The 25,411-nt window shown below is 49.1% G+C and overlaps 1 long non-coding RNA gene across 3 annotated transcripts; it reads right to left on the bottom strand.

Moving 5' to 3' along the window:
* Positions 1-6,081: 6,081 nt before the first annotated feature.
* LOC144242866 (uncharacterized) lies at positions 6,082-7,742 on the bottom strand. Of its 3 annotated transcripts, none has more exons than XR_013338476.1 (3): positions 7,646-7,742; positions 7,335-7,424; positions 6,082-6,333 (listed from the first exon to the last, which is right to left on the bottom strand). It is a non-coding gene; the product is annotated as an uncharacterized LOC144242866 (long non-coding RNA). The 3 variants fall into 3 exon arrangements; XR_013338475.1 differs by having other exon boundaries at positions 7,668-7,742; XR_013338477.1 differs by lacking the exon at positions 7,646-7,742 and adding an exon at positions 7,544-7,584.
* Between the last annotated feature and the right edge of the window lie 17,669 nt (positions 7,743-25,411).

Here is a 25,411-nt window from a genome sequence, read left to right as displayed (position 1 = left end):
AAGTAAAAAAAGGAACAGGAAGGGGGGGGGGGGGGGGGGGGTTGACTGGTTCAGTCATTAGAGCACGTGACTCCTGACCTCTGGGTCCTGAGTTTTCTCAAACAAAAGACAGCGGTTTCTGTGTGATTTTCCCCCCTTTGACTATTAAAGATGGCCTGTGCTTTTCTTCTTCCACATCCCATGGAATCTGATAGCAATACAGAGAAAATCAGATGCTCTTCCAGATAAAAGGGATTAAGGCTGGTGATTATGGGAGGGACAAAGCTCCTGGCAGCCTCAGAGGCCAACAAACGATGTGGGTAACATCATATACACAGGGCTCCTATCAGTTTGAAAAGCCCACCCTCTCAGCACCGTGCGGTGTTCATTAGGGGCCCGCTGCCACACAGCACAGAAATCATTTATAACGAAGTCAGCTCTGGGGTGGAAAATGAGTCTTAGCAAGAACCCGGCAAAATTTCCATAATCTCCAAACGGTTAATAGTTTGTTTCAATTTCAGATAAAATTGTTCTCATTTATCTGCGGGACCATCATATGGTTTTTACCACATGCTGGAACTTCTTCAGCAGAAATCTAAACCCAGCTGAGACAACTCTTTTTTTTTCCCCAATTTATGCCAAAAAGGTTCGGATGTTAGAAAACAAAGAAGGATCCCGATTACCAGTGGCTGTAAGCTGCTGCGGTTACTTCATTATTGACACATTCCTGAATCAGTAATGTTTTGAAATCCAGCCAGTTATAGCCAAACCATCATCCCTTTTTAGAAACAGCACTCTCCCAGTTTTTCAGCTAGAGGGGACGGTTGCACAACGTCGAAAATGTGCGAAACGTTACTGGACCGTGCACTTGAAAACGGCTGGTTTCACGTTACGTTGACTTTTACCTCAATGAAAATAAAATTATTTTCTCTTTTGAATGATCCAGAGTTAAGCTTAATAGAGAAAAAAGCTTCCCGCCAAGTACTAGGGGATGAAATCCACCCCCCCCCCACGGTCCGCAGTTAACCCAAAGCTCTGTTAACAATACACAATTTAGCAGCACCTTTATCTTGACAGAATTCAAAAGATCCATGGGAGGTTTTTTTAATAATTATAAAAAGCACTTAATCGTCATTTCAGTTACTGCAAAAACTACTACATAAAAAGCCAACTGTTATCTGTATTCTTTCCACCCCAAGGAAGAGAACAATTGAAACCACATGACTTAGAATAATTGCTGGCAGAACTCCACCTCTGAAGTCTACAGAGGTGTCATTACTCCATTAGCCATAATGGCTATTGATCTAGCCTCCTGTAAGGGCCAGTAGGAAAAACACAATATTTAAGATAGGAAGAAGTTTCAACTATATTGATTCCAGAAAGACTTTTTTTTTTTTAATAGAATTAAGATGGCCTTTTACAAGCAAACCCCCTAATCCGGTCACTTCCAAGATGAGGAGCCCAGAAGCTTTTCTCCCTCCCCAGACAAATACTAGTAGCCTACTTCGATTATTAACCTCCCGATAGGCTATTAGAATCCTAAGGACAGGACAGAACCGTCTAACAAGAAACATCTAGGTGTTTGTTCTCTCCCCCCTTATATGGAAGAATACACACTTCTTTTAAAAAACTAAACTGCAGGGCACCTGGGTGGCTCAGTTGGTTAAGCCTCCGACTTTGGCTCAGGTTGTGATCTCTCTATTCGGGAGTTCGAGCCTGGCGTCAGGCTCTGTGCTGACAGCTCAGAGCCTGTTTCAGATCTGTCTCTCCCTCCCTCTCTCTCAAAAATAAACAAACATTAATAAAAAAAATAAACTTTGAGAGTGCCTGGCTGGCTCATTTGGAAGAGTGTGTGACTCTTGCTCCTGGGGTTGTAAGTTTGAGCCCCACACTGGGCGCAGAGATTACTTAAAAAAAAAAAAAAAAGGGAAAAAAATCCAACACTAATCTTCCCTTTCTTCCTTCCCAAAATACTGCATGCTGATTTTCATTTCTATTGTGTCAGATCACCCACACACAACTTATTCCTCTGTACAGGCCCCAATGACATTATTAAGATAATTTCGTTAAATGCAAATAAACTTAATCACTCTTATTAGGAAGACTTTAGCCTTGGAAGAGTGCTCACTTGAGTGACAGGACAGAGTATTTTTCTCTGTATCTTTCTGTCTTTCCCAAATTCTCCATGAGGAGATGACTTTCATAGACAGGGGAGGAATCCAAGTTTTAGGAACAGTTACTATTTTCGAGCACCTGCTACATTTCTTAATCCTCACAACTTTTTCAAGGGGATATTGACCTATTTTACAGATGAGGAAAATGAGCGTCAGAGGTAAGCACACTTCCTCAGTAAGTGTGTTTGAGGAAAAGTCTGCTTTATTTTACAAGTGCCCTTTCCTCCACACCGACAAGTACCAGAAGCACAAGAGAACTTTTGCCTCGTGTTTTGTAACCAGTTCTCACTAATGTTACTGAAAACGACCCCGCAGGAAGTCAGAGTTTTTTAAGATTTTTATTAACACCTGCCAAGTTAATAATCTGCAATAAACCCAAGTATACAGCCCACCCCAGCACTATGATTGTGACATATTCTTGCTTAAACTTCTATCTTTATTCCATTATTGTCGAATTTTAACAATGAGACAAATGTTTAAAAATACAAACGTAGCTTATAAACTTTTGTGAGTCAACTAGGCATACTGGATAGGCAACTGGCATATCTAGAGATTACTGCTTTGTATGCCTAAAGGTAAATAATATTCTTATTTTTTGGACCAGTTCTTATCTGATGGATAAGATGGAAGTGCTCAATTCCACCTGCTTATCTGCTAATTTCTGCATTACCTTGGACAAATGCCATTTGCATACTCCCTACCAGCCCTTAGGTGCATTGCAGCCTCTGTGTCATTGTGTGACATCACTGGGTTGCTATGGATATAGGTGCGAGGTCACTCACTTTCCTGTGAAACTAGAAATATGGAAAAATTAGAAAAGTCTAAGTAACATGAACTAAACATATTTCCAACACTAACATCTATTAAAAGCAGAACTTCTCATTTGAGCTTTAGAATGTTTTACGGTAGCATATGTGGCCAATACATTAATACAACAATACCCCCCATTTCAGAATCAAGTCTCTTCCTTAAGGAGATAAAAATCTTTTTTTGGTAAGGTAGCTGGCTTAAATAAAAAAGCAGCGGCATTGTTATCTTTTATGAACTAGCAAACTTGTTCAGGAATTAATCTGGGATATCTACGTTGCTTCATTAAAAAAAAATTGAACACGCAAGATACACTCCTGAATCCACTTCACGCTGGAGATGCATTTTAAAAACCTTTGTTACATAAGACAGGAAGTTAAATGTTAAGACAGTGGGAGACCTAAATCATTAACCAGAGAATTTTCCATGTTTGATTTCATAATGCTCAATATTAGCCCCTCCTCTAATATCAAACTCCTTGATAGCCCATTAGATAAATGTAGGGTTACTGAAAATGGTGCAATACAGGCAGGAATCTGCATCCCAGACAAAATGCGACAACTGGTGATCAGTATTCCCTTTTCATCAGCATGAGGATGCGCTAGCTTTTTTTTTTTAAGCCTCAAATGTATCTAACAAAACAAATTATTTAAAAAAAAATCTTTTTTCTCCTTTAAAATTAACTCCTCCCAGCCTCCACCCAGTCTAGGCTCTCTGCAATATGACAAATGCAGAATCTTCTAGAATGACTTGATACTGCCTCCCACCACTGCTTTGTTTGCAATATCAGATCAGAGGGAATATTTTTTTCAATTTAGAGGAATTTCAACAGATGTGTGCCTGTATTTTTAAAAAAACGGCCATTTGTCACAAATTAAGCCTGTCAGCTAAATGTATAACCTTTATTTTAAAGACATTACCTACCCTTTTCAACACAAAAAACATTAGGAAAAAATGGAGATGACATGTCGAGAACGATCAATGAAAACACTAGCGAGAAATACGTTCCCCCCAAGGGTATAGAGAAAGAGAAGCCTTTTGTTAAGAAAAACGTGAGAGCAGCAAGGTTTCGGTTTTGCACCATTGAGCCCACGTTTTCAGGAGAGCCTACAGTTTTTTTCTAGGGAGGTTCTAAAGAATCTGCCAGGAGAGGCAATGGGGAAGATTTGGGTGGGGGGTTGGGGGGGTATTAGAAAACCAGGAGACCTGATGAGTGAATGGGAAAGGCGCCGCCCAGACACCAGGGAGAGAAAGAGGAACCGCATCCATGCGGTCCCCCCGCCCCCACGCCCAGGCTGGGAGGAGGGGAAGTGGGGCACAAAGGATGTTCACGGCCCCCGCTCAAGTCCCCAGCGGACCCGGAGACGCGGGGGCCAGAGACCCCGATCCCGAGACCAACCCTGCAAGATCCCGCCCCAACCCGAGTCCGGGGAGGGCCGAGAAGACAGCGCCGCCGGCCCGGGGGGACGCTCGGGGAGAGGCCGCGTCACAAACCGGTCTCTAACGCTGCCGGGGCCCTGCCCAGCTCCCCGAGTGGGTGGGGAGGGGCAGCCAACNCATCTTCGCGGGCTGGATCGGGCCGGGTGAGGAGACCGGGACGGCCTGAAGGGCTCGGAGGGCGGCTACGGCACGGTTGGAGCCCGTGTGTCGGAGAAGACCGACCCACGAAGCGAGCAGCTAAGCGACGGCGACGGCGGCGACACGGAGGCTNTACCGTAGCTTTCTGGGCGTCCCTCTCTCCCTCTCTACCCCTGCCAGTGCTCCCCGTTCTTCACTTCACCCCGGTTCCTGCGCCTCAGCTTCTCCAGATTACCTCCCCCAACCTTGCCCCTCACACCCCCCGCCCTGCCGGGTGCCCAGCGCGTGGGCCCCTGGGAGTCGTAGTTTGCGCAGCTGTGGGGTGATATGTTGGAGACATCAAGGACAAAGGGGCGGTTAGGACTACATCTCCCATTGGTCATAGCGCGCGAGCGGAGGTGAAGGGAGGGGGTTCTAATTCCGCGGCCACTGGGGACCCCTGGCGGGGACTGAGGCTGCTTCAGTCTTAGCGAGTGCTGATTCACGGCCCCGCCCCGTATTCACCGAGAAATTACGACGGGTGGGGGCCAAGACCTCAGCCCTAGACCCTGTCTCAGAGATACAGTAGCAGCAAGCCAAGGAGGGTCAGAGGAGAGGACTCGCGTCTACCTTAGATACAAACTTGCCAGGGTAGTGCCCGCCCGCCGGTGGGTTGAGTCATGGAGTTTAATATTGAGAGCTAAACTGTCACCCTCCCCCACAGGCTTCCATTTCCCCACACCCACTTTGAGGTTCTTGGACGTGATGAGGTGAAAACATGGAAGGACAAATACTGGCGAGGCATACTGGTTAATTTACAGAAAGGATGCAGCTGTCTGCAGGCTGACCCCTGGGGAGCTCCTTCTTCCTCTCCAGGGTGGAGTGTCAAAGGTTCAGTTCTGTTGCCAAGAGCCTACTGTATGCTTAACAGAGGATATATCTGAGCGTTGATCAACCCTTCTCTCCCCACCTAAGACCTACACACTGAGGTCAGGCTGACAAATTCTTGCTCATATGCTTCCATTTTCAACATTCCCTGTAGCTTACACATCCATAGTTTTGACTGCACATTTTATTTGCTTCATGTTTTCCCCAACGATTATCTGTTGAGCGCCTACTGTGTTCCAAGCATTGTTCTAAGCAATGGGGTACAGCAAGGAACGAAACAGAAAAACCCCAAGACACCCCCCCAATAGGTAAGATAAATATGTAGAGTATGTTAGGAAGTGATAAGGAGTTAAAACAACAACAGGATATGAAGTGTTGTGTATGAGAATCTAGAATGAAGGAATCTCTGAAGGAATATTCCAGGCTCTATGCTAGATGGTAGAGGAAGAGGGCACAGAACCCTGCCCTCAAGGAATTTAGAATGTTTTAAGTGTTGTTAAGTTTTGTTTGTTTTGTTCGTTTGCTAATTCTTTCAGGCTGGTTAGGAAGAGGTTCTGAAAAGCTTCTCCAGGGAGGTTGGTAACATTTCCAAACCAGCTCTTAAAGGATGTGTAGCATTTGAGAGCCTGAAAAGGACACACAGGCAGCAGGACTCAGAGGCACGTTTTTTCCCTGACATATTTATTGTTAGGCAAAGAATCCAAAGTGTTTGTTGCCTTAAGTGATGGGGAGTGTGGTTGCGGATGGAGTCGGGAGCCAGAACAGGAGGAGCCCTGAATGGCCAGCAAGGGAGTGAAGTCCTTATCCCAAAATAAATAGGAAGCCTGTGAGAGATTTTGAAAAGAGCAGAAAATGATGAGATTTGCATCCTGTGTTCATCATCGTGGCCTCCTCCACAGCGCCGCACAGCGCCTGGCACGCAGTAAATCTGTAGAACATATGATGTAAAGAAGTGAATTAATGAATGCATGCGCTTCAGGGAGGCTGCCCTGGCAGAAGTGGAGGAGATGCACTGAGTGGGGAAAAGGTCTAGAAATTGCTCTCCCCACCACCGATATGACATCTGGCCCCTTCTCTCACTACAACAACTCAGCAAAATGCAGTCCTGCTGGTGAATAAACTCTCCCCCTTCCTCTATCTCTTACATGAGTGTTCGCCAAGTCATTCCTCTTCCTCTCTCGGGCATCACAGGTCCGTGGCCATGAGTCCTCATAGCCAACCCGGCTTGTCCTTATGTGCGTTAAATGTGTCAATGATTCAGGCCCCAGATGCACAATCTTGGGAACTTCCTGGCTCATTTTCAGACTGCCTCTCTGACCTCGCCACGTCAGTTCCTTCCCCAACCAGTTCAATGTGCATTAAAATAATAATTATAATAATAATAATTATTATTATTATTTTGAAAATCCAGGCCAAATCTGGTAGGGAAAAGAAAGCAGATGCAAAGAAAAGGATGTTCCGAAGCCAAAGAGGAAAGACATCTGCAGTCCCACATCAAAGCTTCCCTCCAATGGTGCAGGGGAGAGCTGGCCCTGCCCTCCTTTCCTTTTTGATTTTTTTTTTAAAGACTCTAAGCTTAAAGCTGCAGCAGCAGCCCAGCCGCCCCTGGCTGTTGAGAAGGCTGCTTCAGAAGTATAGCGACATTACACACAGCAAATGGCTTATTCTTCTGGCTTCTCTCTCCACTGCCTGCTATTGCTGAAAAACACCTGGAGCAGGGAAGTGGAAAACTAGTATCCTGGCTTCTGCCTGCTCCCCTCCCCCCAACCCACTGCTCTGTGTGCAAAGCCTGCCCCTTCTCAGGGTTTTAATTTCCCCAACTGTGAAGTGAGAAATCAAACTGAAGTGAGCTCTCAACGCCCCGCCCAAGACAAAGTTCTAGATTCAGCCTGTTCCCCTTCTTTAGCTATGGCAACAGGGAATCTGTACCTGCAGACCTGGGAGATGATTCAGTCCCAAGGGTTGAGAGGCTCAGAATCATCCATGTTTTGTCCACCAGGAAGCTGAGACACGGAGAGGCTGTATGACCAGAAAAAGATCACACATCAGTGACTGAGAGCCTGAATTCAAACCCAGGAAGATCTTCCAGGCTCCCAATGGCAAGGACACCCTTCCCTGCCGGGGCTGTGGGGATCTACCCTTCGGCATCTGCTCAGGGAGGGAGGGGCCTCGCCCTCTGGTGATGGGCCTGACCCAAGAGCCCTGAGCAGACACCCTGTAACGCTGACCCTCTGCCCCACCTCCGGTACTGGAGGACATGACCTTTAGATGCATGCTCTCTGGCTGAGCTGGCAGACAGGCAGGCCCCGCCACAGACATCAGTGTCCTGCTGTTTCTGTGCAGTCATAAATCACTGCAGTCCCATCCCCTGGCTCCTGGCTTCCTCCTGCGGCTAGAAAGCTCCCTGATTGGTGGGGAGTCAGCAGCAGCAGCAACATCTTCTGAAACGGGCAATATTCCCCGTCTTGTCCTCTGGGAACACTTCCCTGTCACCCTCCTCGCAGGTTGGGCTGTGATGGGGCAGAGCACATCACAGATTCAGAAGCAAAGGACAAGAAGAAAATCTCAGTGGGTTGTCCACCCTCCTGAGGAGAGTGGGGGCAGTGAAGGAAGCCTTTGCCGGGAGGCAAGACCCACAGGTTGAAGCCTTGACTTTCCTATTGATCTTGCTGGGTGACCTTGAGCAAGTCACTTGACCTCTCTGGGCCTCAGACCATCTATAAAAGAGAAGAATTGGGTGGATGCTTCTTAAGATCTTCCAGCCTGTAGCAACGGCCTGTCAGCTGGTCTGCCTCAATGTCTTCCTAGCCTCTCCGGTAAAAGATCTGAAAGATCTTTCCAAATATACATCCCATCTTCCTCCCTTGCCTTGGCTCCGCCACACCTGTCCCTTCCCATTGCTTATGGGCCAAAGTCTCTTTGCTTTAGCCTAGAGTTAAAGGCCTTTCCTAAGGGCCCCTACCTTCCTCTCTAGTTGTGTCTCTCCCAGGGCACTCGATTGGTATTTCCCAGCCATGTAGCACCCTCTTCCATCTCTGGGCCTTTTCAAAAGCTGTTCCTTCTGCAGGGAACTCCTACACCTACCCCCATTCAATCCTTACCTATCTTTCAGACTCAGACACTGTAAGGTAAACTGAACTGCTCCCTCCTGGAGCCCCCACCGGCTCCTATGCTACACATTTCCAGCAAGGGGGTTAAGTCGCCTTATTACCCTTATATGCGTGAGTCTGCCTTTCCTTGAGGTCTTACAAACGGATTCCTTTAAGACAGAGACCCATCTGAGTCACCTCTGAGCTCCAAGCCTAGCATGGAGCAGGTGTTCAGGGCAGTTTGGTTCCAGGAAAGGGACTCTCTGCTTCGAGAAAGGATTGACCCAGTGATGGTCTAACCTCTTGAGGATTTGAAAAGTTTTACCCCAAAAGCAACGGTCACGACCAAGTTGCAGCAAAAACGCAGGAAAGCAGAACAGTAAGCAATCCCAGGAGCCAGTAGGGACACAGCCAGAAAGGATACTTTTGAAGTGCATCCACACAGGATTTCAAAGAAGGGCCTGTGGACATGGGGGTCACTACCAGCAGAAAGTCTCTGTTCTGACTCCCTGGCAGCTGACCACTCCTCACCAACTGGCTTCCCTGTTCTCAGACCCAACTCTCAAATCCCGTAAAATCTCCTATAAAGAGGAAGAGGTTGAACAGTTTAATATATCTTTACTTTTTTTTGAAGATTTCATTTTCTTTTTTTTTTTTTTAAGGAATCTCTACATCCAGTGTGAGGCTTGAACTTATAGCCCTGGGATCCAGAGTCACATACTTCATCAAGCAAACCAGCCAAGTGCCCCTGATATAGCTTTACATTTTTAAGTTTTGCATTCCCCTAAAAAGAACCAACTTCAAAATTTACCACACCAATGGAAGGTCTGTCACAGGAAAAAAAAAAGTGTCATTTTCCCAAAGAAAGAGATAAACTGTACCATTCTCAAGAGATGGGCGTTCCTGAGGCACCTGGGTGGCTCAGTCAATTAAGCATCAGACTCTTGGTTTCAGCTCAGGTCATGATCTCACGTTTCATGAGTTCGAGCCTTGCATAGGACTCCACACTGACAGCGTGGAGCCTGCTTGGGATTCTCTCTCCCTCTCTCTCTGCCCCTCCCCGGCTTGCTCTGGTGCACTTTCTCTCAAAAAATAAATAAGTAAACCTTTAAAATAATAATAATAAAGGGAGGAAAAAAAGAGATAGGTGTTCCAGAGCAGAGGAGCCTGAGCTAGAATTTTCTCCCAAAACTCAGCTGTGTGAACTTGGGCCAAATGCTTCACCCATCTGGACCTCAGTTTCCCTACTGAGTCTTTTTCTTTTTAAGTTTATGTATTTATTTATTTTGACAGGGTGATAGAGCATGAGTGAGGGAGGGGCAGAAAGAGAGAGGGAGAGAGAGGATCCCAACCAGGCTCTGCACTGTCGGTGCAGTGCACTACACAGGGCTAGAATTCATGACACAATTGCTCAACCGACTGAGCCACCCAGGTGCCCCTCCCCAGTGAATCTTAAAGAGAAATCTCCACCCTGCTCTCTGAATCATATCGTGATACAAACATATTCTTTGACTTGGTAGAGGGGTCTGAAGCAGTGTTTTGATGCTTGGAACTCTAACGGACTCATGGAAAACTGATAGTGACTAGGCTGGTGGCCGCCCACCAATCAATCACACGGAGTGAGGTGAACCTTTCTGCCTTTGGAGGAGTGCAAGCTTCAGAGAGCCCACCAATTCCTGCTCATCTCAAGGAAGCAAGCTGTGTGGTGATGACATGAGCGGTTCTGGAGAGCTTGGGACAGGAATCAGAGGTCAAAGGCCAGCAGATAAATGCTGATTCTCAGCCTGGGTGGCCATCACTGCTTCCCAATACCTGGGGTTGGGGGAGTGTGTCTAGAATACAGAGTCCTAAGTGTAGCTTAGACATCCTGGGTCAGAATCTCCAATAGACGGGTCTGGGGACTTGTATGCTTTCAAAGCTCCCTGGGGGATTCTTCCTACCACCCATGGTCTGCCAGGGTACCCTCAAGAGCCCTGGCGACTTTGAAGGAGGCCAGGTTGGGTTGCCTGAAGAGGAAGTCAAGCGGCCATGAGGCCTTCTGATAGCTGGCGGGAGAGGTGGGGGAACTGGCATTTTCTCCTGTTGGCCTTTCTGCCGAGTCAGCCCAGCACTAATGCTTTCAGAGTGCAAATCCCACTTGATCATGTAACAGGAACGCTCGTGCTGACACAGCAGGTAGTCGGGAGCCCAGGCTGCACCAGGGGACAGACGCCCCGCACCAACTCCTCACTCCGAGCCCGGGGACAAGCAGGGACCAGAGGCACTCCCTCCATGCCAAGCCTTGAGTGAGCCAAGACGACTCAGGAGCATGGGGCCCGCAGCGCGCTCTGGGTTTTGGGCCCAGCCAGACTTCCTCCCTGTCTTCTTGGAGTTTGGGGTTCGTAACTGGGAGGGACAGCAGAAGGCCCCTTGTTAGGCCAAGAGAGGATTGCCTTCCTCATGCAGCACCCCACCTCCGGGTGGCAGCCCTGGCTAGCACACACCTCCGGCCACAGACTCTTCTCCTGAGGTCCCCCTTTTTCCGTGGGGCAGCACTCCTGTTCCAAGAGCACCTGCCCATTGCTCCTCCCTCATTCTGCCTCCTAGCATTACAAGGAAGAGAACGCTTCTCTCCAAAAGCCTTTTGTGTGTAAGGCCAGAACACGCGAAGCCCTGCTGTCTCCACACTGGACAGCTTCCCCAGGAGTAGGTTTGCGTATGTGCTTTTCTGCATCCGTAGTGCCTGATACGTGACGCAAATGGAGAGATGGCCAAAAAGACAGAGGGCCAGAACATGCAGTATCGATTCCCTGTGCACAGAGGGCTCTGCGAGGCCTAAGGACCCTTCAGAACAAACAGGGGTTTGGTCTCTAACCTTAGGGCAGCAGCGCCCCCACCCCCCACCTGGGACTCAGGTGCCCACATACATCAGAGTCTTACCTGGAGGTCTGTCATCAATGCTCCTCCCCCTAAGTCCTCACCTTAGTCTCTAATACTCAGATAGCAAGGAAAGGCCAATAAGTGAGAAAAAAAAAACAACAGGAGAGCAGATGTGACCGTTCCCATGCCCCTATAGACACTGGAGAACCCATCACACAGACAGGAATCCAAGGCACACTGAAGGTAAGTAACTCATCCAGGTCATACACCTGGCAAGTGGAGGCACTGGGTCAAAAGGAGGTCCATGTGTCTCCTACTCCTTTTTTTTTTTTTAATATTTTTATTTATTTCTAGGGGAGAGAGAGAGAGAGAGACAGCATGAGCAGGGGAGGGTCAGAGAGAGAGGGAGATACAGAATCTGAAACTGGCTCCAGGCCCTGAGCTGGCAGTCAGCACAGAGCCCGACGCGGGGCTTGAACCCACGAACCGAGAGATCATGACCTAAGCGAAAGTCGGACGCTTAACCGACTAAGCCACCCAGGCGCCCCATGTGTCTCCTACTCCTTATCCGCCCTCCAGAAGCACCACCTCAACGGAGAGGATTTCTTTTCTTTTTTCTTGTTTGTTTGTTTTTTTCCAGAGCCAATGAAGTCAGGTCTGACCCCTTACACCCAGGTGGGCCGATTTCTTTTCTATTTTTTCTTTTCTTCTCTTTTTAAAAATGTTTTTATTTAGTTTTGAGAGAGAGAGAGAGAGAGAAAGTGTGATTGGGGGAGGGGCAGAGAGAGAGAGACACAGAATCTGAAGCAAGCTCTAGGTTCTGAGCTGTCAGCCCAGAGCCCAATGCAGGGCTCGAACTCACAAACCATGAGACCATGACCCGAGCTGAAGTCAGATGCTCAACTGACGGAAACATCCAGGCACCCCTCTTTTTTTTTTAAACACTTCTATTGTTTTCAATGTTTCTTTATTTTGGAGGGGGGGTGCCCACAGGCGGGGGGAGGAGCAGAGAAAGGGGAACAGAGGATCCGAAGCAGGCTCTGCACTGACAGATAGGGGGCTCAAAATTCATGAACCTGTGAGATCATGACCAGAGCTAAAGTTGGATGCTCAATGGACTGAACCACCCAGGCGCCTCTAGCTGGGTATGTTTCTAACAGAGGGAGGAAGTGAGTGACTTGCTCACTCATGGGAGTGGGAAGGAGTGTGGTTTCTAGGAGGGTGAATCAGAGCCAAGGCCCTCCCAGAGAAGCTGGAGGGACCGCAGTTTCCAGGTGTACTGCCCACGGTGGTGGCCATCCGTGCTGGGTGCAGGGCCCTGGGACAGTGAACAGAACACTGGAGACACGGCTCCACTAATGACTTGCTGAATAGCTAAACAAATTACTTCTCTTCTCTGGAACTCTGTCCCTCCTTTGCAAAATGAGGAACCAATGACTCATAGCGCATCAGGTCAGAACAAGCCACTTGGGCTAATACTAAAACCTTTCTATTTTGTTACCTTCTCTAAAATGATCTGAACTCAGGTTCTCCTGTGCAGATCAAAAGCACCCAATGATGTCATGGGGCTTTTCTGGCTATCTGTGATATCACGGGGGCTTTCCTGGGTTCGCGAGGGAGGAGAGAATAAATAAAGAGGTGCCAAGAGGAACCAAGGCTGGGAATCTCAGAATGCGCCAGAAGCCGTCCTTCAGAACCTTCAGTCAGGAGAGGTTTTGTGCAAGACAGAAAAAGAATTGGCATTTTAGAGGGGCGCCTGGGTGGCTTAGTCGGTTAAGTGTCCGACTTTCGCTTAGGTCATGATCTTGCGGTTCGTGGGTTCGAGCCCTGCGTCGGGCTCTGTGCTGACTGCCAGCTCAGAGCCTGGAGCCTGTTTCAGTCTGTGACTCCCTCTCTCTCTGACCCTCCCCTGCTCACGCTGTCTCTCTCTGTCTCCTAGAAATAAATAAAAAAAACATTAAAAAAAAAAAAAGAATTGGCATTTTAGAACACAGGCACTGTGGCAGCTGGGACAGAGGATGGACTGGATGGGAAGAAGGCCACAGAGAGGAAGACCACTTGGGGGATTCTTGTGAGAGGTGGGGGGTTGGATTAGGGTGGTCTTTGTAACTATGGGAGGGAGGACCTGCCCAGCAAGGCTCCTATAGGACAATCCCATTCTCAGACATAGAACAGGCTTAAAAGAAAGATGATAGGTTCAGCTGGGAAGTGACAAGTATGAAAGCATATCTGGGGGCACCTGGGTGGCTAAGTCGGTTAAACGTCTGACTCTTCGTTTGAGCTCAAGTCATGATCTCACAGTTCCTGAGTCTGAACCCAGCATCAGGCTCGGACTCACAATGCAGAGCCTGCTTGGGATTCTCTCTCTCCCTCCCTCCCTCTCTGCCCCTCCCCTGCTCGTGCTCACACTCTCTCTCTCTCTCTCTATCAAAAATTAATTAATTAATTAAAAAGAAAGCATATCTAAGTATAGGGTTGTTGAATCATTGTATTACACATTTGAAACTAATATAGCACTGTATGTATGTTAACTATACTGGGCTTGACGTATTTAAAAATAATAAAGTTAAAAATGTAAATTAGTTGAAAGAAAGAAAGAATATCAAATGAGATGCCCAGGTTGGGGACGGAAATAGACATCTGAAACAGCGGCCCGCACACATGGGCTCGGGAGGAGACCGGGAGGGAGCACCAGGAAAACCAGAGTCCCTGCATCTCAGGAATCACGGAAAGATGTGATCACTGCATTCTCCCGGTGCTCCACAGCCATGATGCCGGATGCCTGCAGAAAACTCATGTGAAGGCAGAAAGGAAGTCCCTTTTTCTTCTTTTTCTTTTTTAATGTTTATTTTTGAGAGAGAGACAGAGTGAGCAGGGGAGGGGGAGAGAGGGAGGCAGAGGATCTGAAGCAGGCTCCGCGCTGTCAGCAATAAGCCCAATGTGGGGCTCAAACCCACGAACCATGAGATCATGACCTGAGCTGAAGTCGCAGGTTCAACCCACTGAGCCCCCTAGGAGCCCCAAGAAGGCCTTTTCTTGAGCCAGCCAGGGCACCCTTGTTGACCCAGGCCAGAGCAATTCGGACAGCAAGGGGTAAAGGGGTGAAGAGTTAAAATGTGGAGCCGACTGCTTTCATCAGCAATTTAATGGTCAGATGAAGGAGAGAGAAGCTGATGTTCTGGCGGCTCAGGCAGAGGGAGGGGTTTATTTGTTCCAGAGGAGGCTGAGGGTTGTTTTAATGCTCAGAGGAGAGGCTGGGGAAAGTGGCTGGAAGAGGAAAAGACGGGGAGGGACAGCGGGATGAGCTGCGGTGGGGGAGGGCAGGGTCCCCGGATGAGGGGTCAGGGTCCCCGGGTGAGATGGCAGGTGGGTGGATGGGCTTTGAGTGAGAAACAGGGAGGTTCCTGGGAACCTCCTTCTCTGAGAAGGAGAAGCTGAAGTCATTTGCTGAGTCATGAGAGGAGGAGGGAGGTTTGAGGAAGTCTCTGGAGAGGATGGGGGAGTGAGCTGGGGAAAGGCCGGCGTTCCAGGACTGGCTGCACCCAGAGGCCACCACACAGGGCCCGTGTCTGCACAGACTTGTGGTTTTCACCTGCAGCCCTGGCAATGTGAGTCTTAGCTAAGAAGGTGAAGGTCAGATCACTCAGAGCAGGCAGTGGTCAGCTGTGGCCAAGGGTGTGGGGGACAGGGAGCCCAATATAGCAAAGGAGCAAGGGCCCAGATGGGCCAAGGACCGGGCTAGGTAAGGGAAATAGAGGCCAGGAGGCAGTCAGGAGACCTTGGACATTGAAGAACAGGGAAAAGAGTGGAGGGAAGCGGATGTGACAGAAGATCATGAGAATGCCGTCATTCTCAGAGGACCCCCAAGGCATGCAGAAAATTCTGGGGAGTAGACATGGCTAGGGTTGAGGCCCAGGAGGTTAAAGAGGTTCCCCCCGGAGGCTCTGATGCAAGATGCTGTGTCCCGAGGGTGCTGGAATCCCAGAAGGAGTCAGGGCCTGGGGGAAAAGGCAAACTCCAGTCAAGCCATAGGCCTCAGGAATGATCTTTGGGTTTTTTTTTTTGGTGGGGGGAGGTCAGCCTCAGGACCTCCTCGTTGCTCTCTCCCCTGCCTCGGGAGGACCCCCAGGACATCCAGCCCCTCGGGAATGCTCTCTACTCTGCACGACTCAGTGGATAAAAATCTACCAAAAAAAAAACCAAACAAACAAAACACAAACTCAAAACAAAAACAAAAACCAACCAACCAAACAAACAAACCCTAAAACAATAACAACAACAACAACAGGCTATTGGGACAGGCTGTTGGGGCAAAGGGACGAGTCACAGAGCTGCAAGGCCCGAGCACCAAAGAAGGGGACTTGCTTAAGGCGTCTGGAAGGAGCAGAACTGGCAGGGAAGTTCATGGCTTGGGCCTTCAGACCTCTCAGTTCTGCCTGGCACAGAGGCCCTGCCACCCACACATGTTGTGCCCCTAACTGATCTCTGGGCCCCACTTCTGCCTCTGAGATGGGTACGATTCAGGCCCTCCTGAGCTTTGTAATAAAGGGAAGAGGAAGCCAAGGGCTTGAACAAATAGAAGAGTGACCATGGTGGACCTGCTTGGCAGTTTGTGTTTTTATTCCTGGTGGTTGTTATTGTTGTTGGGGTTTTTTGTTTTGTTTTGTTTGTTTTGGGGGGAGGGTTGGTGGTTTTTTTATCCACTGGGTCATGCAGAGTAGAGAGCATTCCTGAGGGGCTGGATGCCCTGGGGATCTTCCTGAGGCACAGGAAAGAGCAGGGAGGAGGTCCCAAGTCTGATCCCCCCCAAAAGAAAACAAAGATGAGAAAATGGTAATGACAAAGAGATAGACACACAGTGGTGGAGACAACACAGAGAGAGAGGGAGAAGGAGAGAGACAAGAATTCAATAGAGAGACAGACTGCCTGAGACAGAGACGCGGAGAAAAGGTGCTGAGCAGGCTGGCCAGGTGCCCACGGCTCATCCGGGAAGCTGCTGGGCTGGACCCAATCAGTGCAAGATGGATGGCTGCTTTGGGAGGGTGAGAGGCCGCCAGGCCGGGCAGCTGGGCCATCTCTTCCATCTGCACAACGTGCTGCAGAAAGCCCGGCCAGCTGACCCTGTTTTCCCAACAGGCCAATGGCGGAGTGAGCCCTCACAGCTTCCTCAAGGACAGCAGGAGGGTGCGAAAGGGCTCTGCTTTTGGAGACATGGACCCCAGCTCTGCCTCTCACAAGCTGTGAGGTTTCAAGGCCACTGAGTTCCCTGGGCCGTCTTCATTCCCATCTCTAAAATGAGAACCACTACTCCGGTCCTCAGTGATTCTGACAGGTTTTCACCTGCTCCACAGACAGGGACCTGGGTGACCTGGGTAACCTGGGGCATCACAGTCTCCTTCAGGTCCAACAGGAACTGTAAGGGAGCAGATGCTTTCTGTTGGTGGCACCCTTTGAGGCTAGTTCCAAAAATCTGGCCAAGCAGTTTGGGCTGAGGGTTGTGAGTCAGGAGACTAGGTTGTGACCCCAGGTCCCAGAGTTGCACAGCTGGCAAAGATCCCAGCAATAAAGGGCTCCTATCCAGCTCCCCTTACCTCCAAACCCCTGCACTTATGCTGGGTGCCAAGCCCCACTGTAATAGGGAAGTAGGTAAGGGCAACTTTCATTGTTCTGTCCTAACCATCCAAGGGCTCTGCTCCAGACAGTAGCCCTCAGCAGCTGGGCTCGGAGAGACTCATTCCTGATCCACGGAGGCCACCAGCACACTAGCCTCATCCAGCCTCTCTGCCAATCATGTGCTCCTTCCTTCACTCAAATGTTGAATGTCTACTAGGTGCACAGGTAGGTCTGATGAGCCCAGGATTCGAGGAGAGGACATAGAGGGGATCAATCACCCTATCCCCACCTATGCAAACCTCAGCTTAAATGTTCCCTCTTCCGGAAGGCTTCCCAGAGCATCTACTAGGATCGATGCCTTTTTCCACCTCTGAACCCATAACACTTTTCCAAGACCCACACACTGGGGTCTTATGCAAGGTCGAGGAATGTATATGATTTATATCCCTACAGATGGTCTCCTCTCTGGGGGCAGAGCCCATTCCTCCCCACCCTTCATCTTTGCTTCCTACAGAGCCCAACATAGTAGGAAGGGGTCAGAGTTCAAAGGATACAGTTGTGTGTCTTTGCACCTCAATGATGCATAATAATTACTGTCTTTAAACCTCAGTCTTTTCACTTACAAAGTGGGGATAATAATCATCACTTGCCAGTGTGGCGAGATGGATCAAATGAGATATTGCATGCAAAGTCCCCTGGTAAGCTGGAGGCCCTACAGCTCCTTGTGGCCGTGGGCTGTTGCTAATAATATAGCAATGTCAGGGCCAGAGCTGGGTTCAAAGACGCAGGGAGCAGGTGCCCCTCTATCTGCAGTTTCCCCTGCCTGATGGTGTGGGGGGGCTCTCTGAGCCTGAAACAGCCCAAATGTGGGCAGCCAGACTGCAGAGGCAGGAGAGAAGCCATGGGAACCCGGATACCCGATTTCCAAGTCTTTAGCTCAAGGTGAGTGACCTTGGTCGGGGCAGTCCCTTTTCTAAGCATGACGTTATCCATCTGCTAAGCAGGAATAATAATTCCTGGCTGGCAGCAGAGAGAAGGCAAGGCCCTGGTGAGGGCTGGAATGCACAGGAACCTCCCCCCCGCCCCCACATCAATGTCCAAAGACTGTGCAGTTGTGGGATCACAGAGAGGTTTGCACCAACTCCTCTGCAGACATCACCCCTTGCCTTCTATCCTGACTGGGTCAGAGAGCAGCCCCTTTCCCTGAGAGAGCAGACATCATTTCTGGCCCAGAGTGGTGCTCAAGTACTTGCTGAATGAGAGAATGAATGAATGAATGAATGAATGAATGAATGAGTAGGAACCCAGGAAGCATTACAGCCCCCTTTTAGACAGGTCAACAGCTCATCCTGTGTTCACCATCTACCAGTCCTGCCAGAATCCAATGTCTCTCATTTGCCCTGCATTAATGCAGCAGTCTTTAGTCTCTGTACTTCTATCTTATTGTCCGACAGCCTCCCTCTTCTCCATAGGATGCCCAGAGTGATCTTTGTAAAATTCAGATCTTATTAGGTCTCTCCTCTGCTTATGAACCGCTTGTTAGCCAACTAGTACCCTCAGGATAATCTCCATAATCTTTAATGAGCCTACAAGGCTCTCCTCCCTTCTAAACCCACCATCTCGATTGGACCTCCATTCCAGCCATCTGATTTTCTTCTCATCCCAATAAGGCCAGGCTCCATTTCCTCTTCGGAAAAGTAACTTTCTTCTCAAAACTTTCCCTGGCCTCTCCCCCCAGTATAAACTAGGGGTCCCTGTAACCTGCCCCTCACTTAACACTGTTCTTTTCCATTGCAGTGCTCATCAGGCTTTGATGGAATCTTTGCTTCGTTTCCCGCCTGGACTGTAAAGGCCCCAAAAGCATAGACCTGGTTCGCCCTTTTCATTCCTGCCCGGTACAAGGAAGGGGTTCAGAATATTTGATGAGTAGCTGAGCGAGCTGGAAAGGAAGAAAGACTGCAAGGAGTCTTTGAGAGTAAGCGCAAGCTGCGGCAGAGGTCAGGATAGGTAGGTGGAGAGGGTCAGGGCCAGCGTCTGAGACAGAGCATCATTGGGCCTTGACTATGAGTTTGAGAATCCCCTAAGAGCCAGAGACCACCTTCCCAGCCTTGCCTACATCACAAAAGCGCTGAGGGCCAACTCCAGAGACCATAGAACCACATACGCAGAGTGTGACCCTGCGTTCCGCACCCCCCACCCCGTGCCTTTGCTGGGGTGCCTCTAAGCCCGCCGCTGGTTGTTAGACTCTCGGTCTGGGGTGCATGTCTGGGAGTGTCCAAGGCTGCCCTTATCTAATTTGTTCACTAAAAAACTGGCTTTACAGTTTTAACAAGCCTCTGTAGGTTAATCCTCCCCTCGGAAAACAAGAGAGGAGACCCCAGCCAGGCCCGACTGGTGGGCCAGTATTTAAGCTGCGAATGGCCGCACAGACTAGAAAATGTCGCCTTCACTCCAAGCTCTCGAAGGTCATTCCATGTCGTTCCTTCCCTTGCCGAGGTAGGCTGCACGAGGGATCCCTATCCCAGGTTCCGGCCAGCCCCCACCCGTTCAAGCAGCGAGGCCGGGCCGGGACACTCCCAAAAGCTCCGACGGGCGCGCGGGGGAGGAGCTATTTCCAGGGGAGGGGAGGGCGTCTCCTTTGCCTTAGGCTCGTCTCATCCGCCCTTCGAAGCTTGCTGTGATTGGCTGTGCCGTTCCCAGGCTCTCCAATCGGGAGGCTAGCGCGGGGCCAGGGGCGGGGCTTCAGTTCCCACGCGGGGCGGGCTCCTACTCGCCTTGTCTTCCCTGCTTGCCACGCCCCGCCCGCGCCATGCCCGTGACTCAGCTGGAAGGCGGCGACCCGACTGGGCCGGAAGGGCCGAGCCGTGCCACTCCCTGCGGACCCACGGCACTGAGCGGGTGGGGCTTGGGCAAGGGTTTGTGGGTTGGAGTGGGAGTCCCTGCATCTGGTTCTCCCATCTTTCTGTGTGACCCAGCGAAGTTCCAGAGGCTTCTCCGTAGTTTCCCTTCTCTGCAGTAAAGATAAGGATACTGGGAGATCTTGAGAAAAGCTAGGAGTAGCTAGTTAGGAGGAAGAGCGTGGGGCTTTGGGGGAATTTAACTACTCTGGTTGCAAATCTTTCCCCCTAGTTAACTACTCGTGTGATCCTGGCCAATCCCCAAAGACGCCTGTGTAAAATCAAAGAAGGATTTTACCTTCATCCTCAGGTTGTGACTATGAAAATAAGACAAAATGACATAGATACACAGAAGGCAGCAAAATTCCAATTAGGAGAGCCAACTTTGATTAGCAAAACAAAAAGGGCAATTTTGTAAAGCTAGTCCTGGAGGCCAGGCTTTGGCTAAGATAGCTAGACAATTTTGTATGAGAAATGAGCAAGAACCCAATTGAAGAATGGGCAAAAGGCCTTGAATAGACATTTCTCCAAAGAAGAGATATAAATAGCCAGTAAGAACAAGGAAAGATACTCCACACAATTAGTCATTAAAAAGGTGCAGGGCACCTGGCTGGCTCAGTCAATGGAGAATAAAACTCTTTTATTAATTTTTAAAAGTTTATTTATTTTTACATTGACAGCGTGAGTGGGGAAGGGGCAGCGAGAGGGGAGAGAGAAAATCCCAAGCAGGCTCCACACTGTCAGCCCAGAGCCCAATGCGGGGCTTGAACCCACGAAATTGTGAGATCATGACCTGAGCTGAAACCAAGAGTCAGACACTTAACCAACTGAGCCATCCAGGTGCCCCAAGAGTACTTAAAAAATAAAGACGCAAATCAAAACCAGAGGTACCATTTCACAACCACCAAGATGGCTAGACTTTGGTTTGGTTTTGTCTTAGAATTTCTTTGGGGGGTGGGGCTGCTTGGGTGGCTCAGTCGGTTAAGCGTCCAGCTTCGGCTCAGGTCATGAACTCACAGTTTGTGGGTTCGTGCCCCGCATTGGGCTCTGTGCTGACAGCTTGCATGGAGCCTGGAGCCTACTTCAGATTCTGTGTCTCCCTCCCTCTTTGACCCTTCCCTGCTCACATTGTCTGTTTGTCTCTCTCTCAGAAATAAATAAAACATTAAAAAATTTTTTAAAAAAAGAAAGAAAAAAAGAATTTTTTTTTTTTTTAAATAGGGAGTTATCAGGGATGTGGAGTGTTGGAATGCAGGTCATTGCAGGTGGGAATGTAAGATGGTGCAATCACTGTGGAGAAGTTTGGTGGTGCCTCAAAATGTCAAACATGGAATGACCACATGACTCAGGAATTCCCTTCCTAGGTACATACCCAAGAGAATTGAAAAATTCTCAAATGGATACTTATATGTCAATATTCATAGCAGCAGTATTCATAATTGTCAGAAGGTACAAATAGCCCCAGTGTCCATCTAACAGATGAATGGATAAACACAATTGGCTGAGTCCATACAAAGGAATATTATATCACCAGAAAACGGATGATGTCCTGATACATGCTATAATGCAGATGAACCTTGAAAACATTATTGTAAGTGATAGAAGCCAGACTATAAAGGCCACCTAATGCATGACTCTGCATCTATGAAATGTCTAGAAGACACTAATCCACAGAGACAGAAAGTAGATTAGTGGTTGCCAGGGGCTGGGGGAAGGGGAATGAAGAGTGATGGCTCATGGGTATAAGGGTTTTTTGCGGGGAGGGGTGATGAAATGTTCTGGAATTAGGTAGTGGTGATGATTGCACAACCCGGTGAATATACTCAAAAAGCCACTGAACTGTGCACTTTATTTTTTTTTTAAGTTTTTAATTTTTTATTTATTAAAAAAATTTTTTATAGTTTATTTTTGAGACAGAGAGAGACAGAACATGAGTGGGGGAGGGGCAGAGAGAGAGGGAGACACAGAATCCAAAACAGGCTCCAGGTTCCGAGCTGCCAGCACAAAACCTGATGCAGGGCTCAAACCCACGAACTGCGAGATCATGCCCTGAGCCAAAGTCAGACACTTAACCGACTGAGCCACCCAGAAGCTCCTGAACTGTGTATTTTAAAAGGGTGAACTTTATGATATGCGGATTTTATCTCAAAACCGTTATTTAAAAAGAAAAAAGACAATGAACAAAAAATGCAGGAGTCAGTGGGTTTGCAAAACAGAGAGGAGAGGGAAAGAAGTATAGTAGGAGAAAAGGAGGGTCTCAGCACTGGGGTAGGCCATAAGGGCTAGAGCAGAGAAAATGAGTAAACATTATCTGGGCATGTGAATGTGTGTGGGGAGGTGGGGGGGGGTGTATATGAATATAGAAGGGCTTTGTGAAAACAAAGTATCTGGTTCTCAATTTTCAATCGGTTGTTGGGTCCTTGCTCTAAACCATCAGCCAAGTGTGGTAGAGGCACAGCCTGAAATTGGTGCAACCAGGAACGAAGGGGCTTAGTGAACAGGACAAAGGAGAGTCACAGCGGAGGCAAAAGCAGATGGGAGATTCAGAAATCAGCAAAAGTTGGGAGTGCTTGGCAGAATCTAAGCTCCTGAAGAATTCCTGGGGTTTCTCGGAGGGATGCTGGGTGTCCTACTGTAACAGGAAATACATGGCTGGGTCCTTTTAAGTAAAATTTGAGAGGCAAGGTGCACTCAGCAAGTTGAAAGAGGTGGAAGATATTCAAGAGCCTGACGCCTGAGGCACCTGTGTCCCTCATTTTCCAATGGATTCCTATTGCCCTTGGAATAAAACGTCTCCCCACCGCTAGAAAGCCCCAAGTGATCTTGCCCCCCACCACCTATTCTGACTCCTCTCTTAACACATTCCTCTTTGCTCCAATCCATAGAATGTCCTTCTCTCTGGCCCGTCTCCAGGCTAGGCTAAATCCCTGTTGAAGGACTTGGAATGTTCTTCCCCCAGCCTTTTTTGTGGCCACAAGGTTCGTGGCCACCTCCCTTTCATTACTGAGGCGCAACTCAAGCCTCACCTCCTTGAGGACCCTGCCCCACCACCCAGTCTCTACCAGGACACCTACTTTATGTTCTTTACAGCACTAATCACTAGCTCCAAATTCTCTCGATTATTTTTTTTTATGTTTTCTTTTAAATTTATTTCTGAGAGAGAGAGAGAGACAGCGTGAGCAGGGGAGGGTCAGAGAGAGAGGGAGACACAGAATCCAAAGCAGGCTCCAGGCTCCTAGTTGGCTGTCAGCACAGAGTCCGACACAGGGCTTGAACCCATCAACCGTGAGATCATGACCTGTGCCGAAGTCGGATGCTTAAAGGACTGAGCCACCCAGGCACCCCTCTCGATTATTTTTGTAAGTTTATTTATTTATTTTGAGATAGAAAGAGAGGGAGAGGGTGCCTGTAGGCAAGTCTGTGCATGAAGGGGGAGGGGCAGAGAGAGAAGGAGAGCGAGAATCCCAAGCAGACTCTGTGGTCCATGCTGAGCCTAATGCGGGGCTTGGTCTCACAACTGTGAGATCATGACCTGAGCTGAAATCAAGGGTCTGACACTTAACTGACTGAGCCACCCCGATACCCCTCTCTCAACTCTTTGTATGTTCATTGGCTTATCACTGGTCTTTTTCTCTTGAAGAATAGTAATCTGTGCCATGCCGACAGGAACCTGCTTTAGATTTCTTCTTGCTCTGGAGCCCCAGAGCACGGTACTGTGCTTGGCGTAGCACACAGGTGCTCCAGAAATATTTGCTCATGTCATTCACCCAACAAACATTATTTGCGCAACTACTGTATGTGTAGTCCTCTGCACGAAGTTGGGCGCGACAGCCCCAGCCGCAGCCCGCAGAGGCCCCCTGAGCTAGTAGAGGAGACAGCCAAGTCAGCAGTCTCAGCAGGGGTGAGTGCTGTCCGTGGGGAGGTACAGGGTGCGATGCTGGCTGCTTCCAGTCCAGACCGGGAGAAGGTGGTATTAGAGAAGGCCTTCTGGAGAAAATGAAAGCTGAGACGCGAGGCTAAGTAAAAGTTGACTCAGGGGAAGGAGGGGAGAGGGTGACGTGTATCCCAGGCAGAGAGAACAGCATGTGCAGAGGCCCGGTGGGAAGGGAGCCCAGACATTAGAGGAATTGAAAGTAGTTCAGCCTGGCAAGATCCTGGCAGCACGTGGCAAGAGATCATGCCGGAAACACAGGCAGAGCCAGGCTGGACAGGACCTTGTGAACTGAGCTGAAGAGTTGAGGAAGAGCACTGGGGAGCCATGGGAGGGGGTTGAGCAGGGGAGTGGTACCGTCAGGTTTGTAAACAGCTCTCTGTCCTTGTGGCATGGGGAATGGGCTGGAGACAGGGAGACAGTGAAGAAGCCGTAGTAAGAAATGTGGCGATGGAGAGAAGGGAACAGGCTCCAGCAAGGTTTGGGAGATAGAATCAGTAACATTCGGCGACTAATTAATGTTGGGGGAGTTGGGGATTGTTGGGGATAACACCCGGGTTCCTGGCCTAAGCTAGTGGTTGGTTAGTGCTTCTTACCAAACAGGGAAACCCAGGTTTTTGTTGTTCGCGTTGTTTTGTTTTGTTTTGTTTTAGAGAGAAAGGGTAAGTGCACAAGATGGGGAGAGGGAGAATCTTAAGCAGGTTCCATGCTGAGTGTGGAGCACAATGCAGGGCTCAGTCCTAGGAACCATGAGATCATGACCCGAGTGGAAACCAAGTCGGAGATTAACCGACTGAGCCACCAGGCGCCCCTGTTACAAAGATTTGTTTCTCACTCACTCTACGTCCATCGTGAGTCAACAGAGGCTTTGCTCCTGGCGGCCCTCACTCAGGGACGCAGGTGCATGGAGCCTCCACTTTCGAGGAACATCACTGGTCACCCTGAAGGAAGGAATTTGGCAAACTGTGCTCAGGTCCTTGAGGGCTCCTGTATGAGGGATTCTTCCCCTCATGTTTCATTGGCCAAAGCCAGCCGCAGGGCCATGCCTCACTTTAAGAGGGCAGGGAAGTACAAGTTCACCATGTGCCAGGAAGGGGAGCATTGGACATGTTTGTGACCAGTATTGAGAGGCATCAAAATCTTAGGTTTTAGGGGACACCTGGCTGGCTTGGTGGGTAAAGCATGTGACTCTTGATCTCAGGGTCATGAGTTCAAGCCCCACATTGGGTGTAGAGCTTACTTTAAAAGAAAATTAATAAATCTTAGGTTTTGTCATGGGTCCACTCTGAGAACTTGGACAAATTGGTTTCCCTCCCTGAGCCTCAGTTTTCCCTGGCTGTATAAGGGGGTGAGATTACTTCTCTTGTAGGGCTGCTATCAGGATAAATTGGCAGAACACTGGTAATTGATGAAAGCGCTTTGTTTAGACGGGAAAGAGGAGGGGCGCCTGGGTGGCTCAGTCAGATAAGTGTCCAACTTCAGCTCAGGTCACGATCTCATGGTTCGTGGGTTCGAGGCCTGTGTCAGACTCTGTGCTGGCTGACAGCTAGCTCAGAGCCTGGAGCCTGCTCTGGATTCTATGTCTCCCTCTCTCTCTGATGCTCCCCTGCTCACACT

Source organism: Crocuta crocuta, unplaced genomic scaffold (genome assembly GCF_008692635.1).
Source record: "Crocuta crocuta isolate KB4526 unplaced genomic scaffold, BGI_CrCroc_1.0 scaffold217, whole genome shotgun sequence".
In the NCBI taxonomy this organism is placed as follows: Eukaryota; Metazoa; Chordata; class Mammalia; order Carnivora; family Hyaenidae; genus Crocuta; species Crocuta crocuta.
The sequence above is the reverse complement of the archived record's forward strand: the minus strand, read 5'-3'. Positions and strand labels throughout refer to the sequence as shown.